This window comes from Cebus imitator, unplaced genomic scaffold (genome assembly GCF_001604975.1).
Source record: "Cebus imitator isolate Cc_AM_T3 unplaced genomic scaffold, Cebus_imitator-1.0 Scaffold137, whole genome shotgun sequence".
NCBI lineage: Eukaryota > Metazoa > Chordata > Mammalia > Primates > Cebidae > Cebus > Cebus imitator.
In genome coordinates, this window is record NW_016107452.1 from 4,886,080 (window position 1) to 4,892,955 (window position 6,876).

Here is a 6,876-nt window from a genome sequence, read left to right on the forward strand (position 1 = left end):
GAAACAAGGGAAATATTGGTGCAAGAAATAAGGAGGCAAAAACATAAGAGTCGAGGCTGGGTGTCATGTGTTTGAAAAATGAAGAGGTGCTAGCTGTGTCTGTTGTGGGAGGAAAAAATAAATACCACTTTGTATATGATTCCGAGTAATTAATCTGAAGGGAAAGGCCTTGCTCATGTGTGGGGATGGTCCACTGGACCTTCCTCCAGAGGAAGGAGGAGGCTTGAACCAGATCCCCATATTCCACCTTTCCCTGGCATACTCTCTGTCTTAGTTCAGGCTACAAGAACAAATTACCATAGACTGTAACACTAAACATAAATAAGGAATATTTACTTCTCACAGTTCTGGAGGATAGAGTTTGAGATCAGGGTGCCAGCATGGTAATGTTCTGAGGAGGGCTCTCTGCCATCTTCTTTCTGTGTTCTCATACAGCAGAAAGAGAGCAAGCCAGCTTTGTGGCATTTTCTTCCGAAGACACTGTTATTAGTCCATTTTCACACTGCTAGAAAGAACTACCTGAGGCTAGGTAATTTATAAAAAAAATGTTTAATTGACTCACAATTCCACATGTTTGGGGAAGCTTCAGGAAACTTACAATCATGGCAGAAGGGAAAGCAGTCACATCTTACATGGCGGCAGGAGAGAGGTAATGTGCAAGAGCAGGGAAAACTGCCTCATAAAACGCTCAGATCTCATGTGAATTCATTCACTATCACAAACACGGCATGGAGGAAACCACCCTTTTGATCAAATCACCTGTCAGCAGGTGTCTCCCTCAACACCTCGGGATTATCATTCAAGATGAGATTTGGGTAGGAATACAAAGCTTAACCATATCAGACACAAATCTCATTGAAATGGACTGGACCCCTCTGACTTAATCACCTCCCAAAGGCCCCACTTCCTAATACCATCACCTTGAGGGGAAGGATTTCAACATAGGAATTGGGGTTGACACAAACATTCAGACCATAGCATCCTCTTTTTCAGAATAAACCTCTTGACTGCCTCTAGAGCTCTTTTAAAGCATCAGCAACTGACAATACTGTCCCGACAGACAGTGAGGGGCCTCCTTTTACCCCTCAAAATAATTTCTCCCGGGAGCCATATGCTCAGGGGAGGTGGTTTTCAAGCAGGATGCTTGTGACCGGCTAAGAGATGTCGTAACTAATGTCTTACTTATGGAATAGTAATTCACTTGCAGTAATGAATGACTTTCTAATTTTCAGATTTAGGAGGAAGCAAGGCAAAGAGACTAGAAACATGGACTTTATAGTCAAGAGTGATACAGATTTGGATCCTGGCTCTGCATGTTGGAGCCCTGAGCTGATGAGATGGTGCCTGTATTCCCTACAGGCGCTCACTGGGCAATGTTAGCAGCTAACATTCAAGATTACGTGCACAACACTTGTACAGGAATGTTCACAGCAACGTTGTTCATAATAGTGGCCAAAGTGGAAACAACCCAAATATCCATCGACTGTTGAATGGATAAATAAAATGTGATATACCCATGCAACATAATGTGATTCAGTCAGAAAAAGCAATGAAATCCTGATGCATGCTACAACACAGATGAACCCTGAAAAACATTCCACTCATGTTTTCCTTAGCCAGCTGCAGAAACAAGTCACGAAAGACCACATATTGTATGACTTTACTTGTAGGCAATGTCTAGAATAGGCAAACCCATAGAGACAGAAAACTGATTGGTGGTTGCTGAAAACTACGGGGTTTGGGGTGAAATGGGGAGTGACTACTAATGGGTTAATTTTTAAGGTGAAATGTAATGATGGTTGCACAAGTCTGAATACTAAAAACCGCCGATTTGTATCCTTTTTTTTTTTTGAGATGCAGTTTTGCTCTGTTACCTAGGCTGGAGTGCAGTGGTTTGATCTCAGCTCACTGCAAGCTCTGCCTTCCAGGCTCAAGCGATTCTCCTGCCTCAGCCTCCCAAGTAGCTGGGATTACAGGCACCTACCAACCCGCCTGGCTATGTTTTGTATTTTTAGTAGAGACAAGGTTTCACCACATTGGCCAGGCTGGTCTTGACCTCCTGACCTCTTGATCTTGGTCTTGATCCGCCCAAGTCTGCCTCCCAAAGTGCTGGGATTACAGGCGTGAGCCCTGGCACCTGGCCGAATTTGTATACTTTAAATTGGCAAATTGTGTGATATGTGAATTAGGTATTGAAAAGGCTATCATAAAAAAGATAACACCTACAATAATGTCAATCTCATTGTAATTTCAATGCTGTTTGAATGGGAGAGGACAGAACGGCCTATCCCCTTGGACATGTCCATGGATGTGTGTCATAGGTGGCAACATCAATGTGACTAAAATTTGAGGAGCCACCGCCTGAAAAAAATAAGCATCAGTCTCTTGATTCACTGTCTCCACATGACAGCTTTGCCTCTGGCACCCTCCTCTCACCTTCTTTTCTCTCAGGGCAAGGCACAAAAGGTGCAAACCAGGAGGGAAAATGAGGTTTGAATAATAAGTGGTTTTCAATTAGCTGCAGTGAAAATTGCGAGTCGACTTGTATTAATTTTCACGATCAAATTACCTCATTTTCTCTCTCCCCTGACTGCTAGGGTAATTTTATGCCAGAATTATTTTAGTCATTCTAATTATGTATGCATCAATATTTAGTGGGTATTTACCTAACCCACAGCACACCCAAATGTTTTTGCTCCCCCAGAGACCATAGCAGTGCAATAAAATATTAATAGGTGGTGCACAGTACGGAGATGAAGTTCCCTTTATTTCTTCGTCCTTGTTTGTGAGGAATGTTCAGGTGGTGTTTCTCGGAAAGCAACGTGTGTGCTATTCAGATGCATCTACAAAACTAAAAGCAGTACTGTGGATGCTATGGGTTCATTAAAGGATACTAAATGCAATTCTAGCACAGATGTTTCATTAGGGATTCAGTTATGTAAGACAAATTAAAATTTACCATTTGTTTAGAATTTTCTTTTTGCAAAAAGACTTTCCTGTCTGTCTTGTGTTTGCATTTTTCTGACACTGACAGTATTTCTTCTCCCCTTTTCCTGTAGACCGTTTCCTTTTTATTTTTGAGATGGAGTCTCACTCTGTCCCCAAGGCTGGAGTGTAGAGGCAAGATCTCAGCTCACTGCAGCCTCCACCCCTGAGGTTCAAGCAATTCTCCTTCATCAGCGTCCCGAGTATCTGGGACTACAGGTGTGCGCCACCACACCTGGTTAATTTTTTGTATTTTTAGTAGAGACAGGTTTCACCATGTTGGCCAGGCTGGTCTCAAACTGCTGACCTCAAGTGATCTGCCTGCCTTGGTCTCCCAAAGTGCTGGGATTCTTTCTCCTTTAACTAACACTCTCCTACTTAGTCTCTGCCTGGCCCTCTCTTCCTCTTACTCCTACTTTGTTCTTCCCTCTCTCTCCTTCTCTATTTTCTGTCTCTTTTTTTGACCCCTTTGTATTTTCTTCCTAGCTATAAGTGGGTAAAACCCAAGATTCAGCCTTCAGACTTTCTTTTGACATCTACATCATTTCCCTTCAATTCTCTGGGTTTCAACTCTGAACCTTGGGCTGACAATTCCCCAGTATATATGAATTTGACTCTGGAAAGTATTTAATGGGGATGACTCAATTTATCTTGACCTAAGGTCCAAAAGTGAATTCTTTATCTCTGGGAATACTTGCCACTGGTGGTACCATTTCAACATGCCCTCTCTTTCCCTTCATTCTCAGGTGGGTTTAATTTTACTTTGCAAAATCTCCTGGACCCGCTCCCTCTTTTTGTTCCTTCTGCCCCTTTTCGTTTCCTGATGGCCTCCTAACTAGAGTGACACCCCAGAGGGTAAGCGTGTTAATATGGACAGCCTACGAGGTTTGAGAATCTCTCAGGGAATCACCCAGAGGCCAGGCCTCAGTGGTGCCTTCTCACCCCCTCTATCCACTTCCAGGGTCCAGAGCCATCTCTTCCCTGCACCACTCCCCAAAGGCCTGTGGGATGTGACGATGCTAAGAGCAAGCCTGGGGCAAGAGAGCAGGACAAGAAATGGGGCAATGCAGGGGAGGGCATGGGGACCAAGCACAGCACAGACCACAGGGCCTTGGGAATGTGGAAGGAGAGAGAGAGAAAAAATACCAGCAGAAAGGTTTCCTGCCTATCAGTGGGGTGACACTGTGGAACAGTTGATGACAATCAGGATGCTGCAGCCAGGGAGAGATGGGGGAGGAATGAGCTGAGGAGGGGAGGGAAGTTATTTCAGAATAGCCTCTGTGGATGCTAAGCCTTGGTACATGACACCCGACATAGACTCGTTACATATTCTTTCTATTCCATACAAATGTCGGTCAGTTTATTGCACAATTAGGATTATAGATTGTGCCTCCCACTGCCAAAGTAAAGTAACAGGGGTTGCATTGCTCTTACTCCTTGGCTGAGAGAGTGGTCACATAATCTATGGCAGATAAGTGAAGTTTATAGGCTGCAGCAGGCTATTTAGGGCAAGAACTTTAAACCCTTTATGGCACACCAAGGACTCTGGACTCTGAAAGTGTGTGCCAACTAAAACAAATTGCTGATGAAGTTAGATTTATCTATATTTTATATTATCAGAGATACACGAAACTTCTGATTAATATGAGAAAACCTAAGGAGCCTCACTGAATGGACCTAAAGATCAACTCCAACCAAGGAACGTTATGGCTTAGTGGACACAGGTTAATGCATGGCTTGATATATGAGATTGTGAAAATGGGAATATTGGCTAATTAATTAATTCAACTGTTCCTGCATTCAGCAAGCCTTTATGGAGTGCCTTCTACATGCCAGGCAGTGTTCTAGGCACTATAGCCAGAGATGGTGGTGAATAAAACATTCTCTGCCTTCAAAAAGCTCAGAGGCTGGGGGCTCAGTCAAATAAGTGAGCAATGGCATGACAACAGAATTTCTCAAAATATGTTAATCGTATCACTTACAACAGATCACCTGGGGAGTGTCTTAAATGTGCAGCTTCCTGAGCTCTACTGCTCAAACGCTGGAACAGCCTCTCCTGCAGTGAGGCCAGGAATGAGCATTCCTAGCAGACACCCCAGGTGAGCTGCTTTCGCTGACATTTTTGGAGTTGCAGTCCCATAAGTTTAGTGTGCTGCAATGGAGAGAACCCAGGGGACTGTGGGACCTAAAATGGGATCCCTACTCCAACCTAGGGACTGTGGAAGGATCATAGAGGGCTTGCTTTTGGAGGTGGTACCTGAGTTGAATATTGGGAGACAAGGGGCAGTAGCAGAAGACAGCAAAGGTAGAGGGAGCCATGGGGCAGGAAGCATGATGGGGCTGGGGTGTCGGAGACCCATGAGTGTTTCTATGAAGTTGGGGCACAGAGGACTGTGACTTGGAGCAACAGAGGAGATGGGGCAGGGACCTAATCATGTACAGTGAAATAAATTGGGAGACCCCAGCTGACATGGCCATTATCACATTTAGTTGGTACATGAGGTAAGTCTGATGCTCCCTGTGATCTCCTGCAAGAGACCTTGAATGCCGAGCCAGGTCGCTCTTGGCCAGGATCACTCTAGCTGCTTACTTAGAAAAATATTGTGTTGCATTTTTCACTAACAAAGGGGATATCTTGCCGTAAGGTATTTGAAATCAGAGGTCTTCAGACATTTTTGCTTATTACCCCTAAAGGAATTTTTTAAAAGAATTATGCTCTTTCTGGCATATTTTAAAGCTGTTGTCTAAAATTTTTGTCTTATGTCTAAATGGCTGTAAACAATGGATACCTAACATATACTATATTGACATTTTAAGATAAACTATGATATTTTTCTTTTAAATATATCCACAGCAATAAAAATACCTTGGCAGTTCAATACTTCCAACATCTTACAACATTTTCAAAACACGCAAACATATTCTCTTGTTAGCAGATGGAAATTTTATGTATTTTTTTCTTCTTGTATCTGCAGTTCTATTTTACTTCCCTTACAGAATTTTATTCACTATAATATAGTTTATAATTGAAAGTTTCTTATTGATTTATCTTCCTATTTCTCTATAATGAATGTACATTAATATATATAAATATGTTGAATGAATATATATGAGGATAAAGGCTAAACATATATATATATATATACACATATACATATTTTTACGTATATATGGTAACATAGTTACTATAGACTTCAGTATCAAACATCTTCTGGATTGACTTAACATTTTAATTATTAGTCATAGATTAAAAATAGATATTATTATAACATTTGTCAATTATTAAATATAAAAATAAAGTACTAATTCGGTGGATGTGGCTTTTTCCAATTTTTTTCAGGTATCTTAAGATGAATGCTACTTATTAATAGAAAAATACAGGTTTCAGCATGAATTATATTGCCATTTAAAAAATTTTTTATAGATGTATCACTGAGAATTTTCATTCACAGAAGTGAGTAGATGGGGATGGAACCAGATTTGAATAGTAAGTTTACTCAATTAAAAAAATTGATCAATATATTTGTCAATATTAACATATTAAATAGGCTAAACCATATGATCACATCCATAGATGAAGAGTAAACATTTGACAAAATTCAACACCCTGTTACGACAAAATGCTCAGTGAGTTAGGAATAGATGGGACACTCAATTTTTAAACCTCCTTTTGAATTATATGCCCCAAATTAAATTTTATGATCAGCTGACAACTAGGTGAGGTTCTTCAGTTTTGCTGAAAGCTGAGACTTGGAAACAAAATTACTTGCAAAATAATTTATTATTTAATCTTCAGTTTCTAGAAATTAGACCAATGTGGGTTTAGACCTGTATCAAATGAATATTAATTATACTTGTTACTCTTTTTCTCTGACGCATTATGTTTATCTA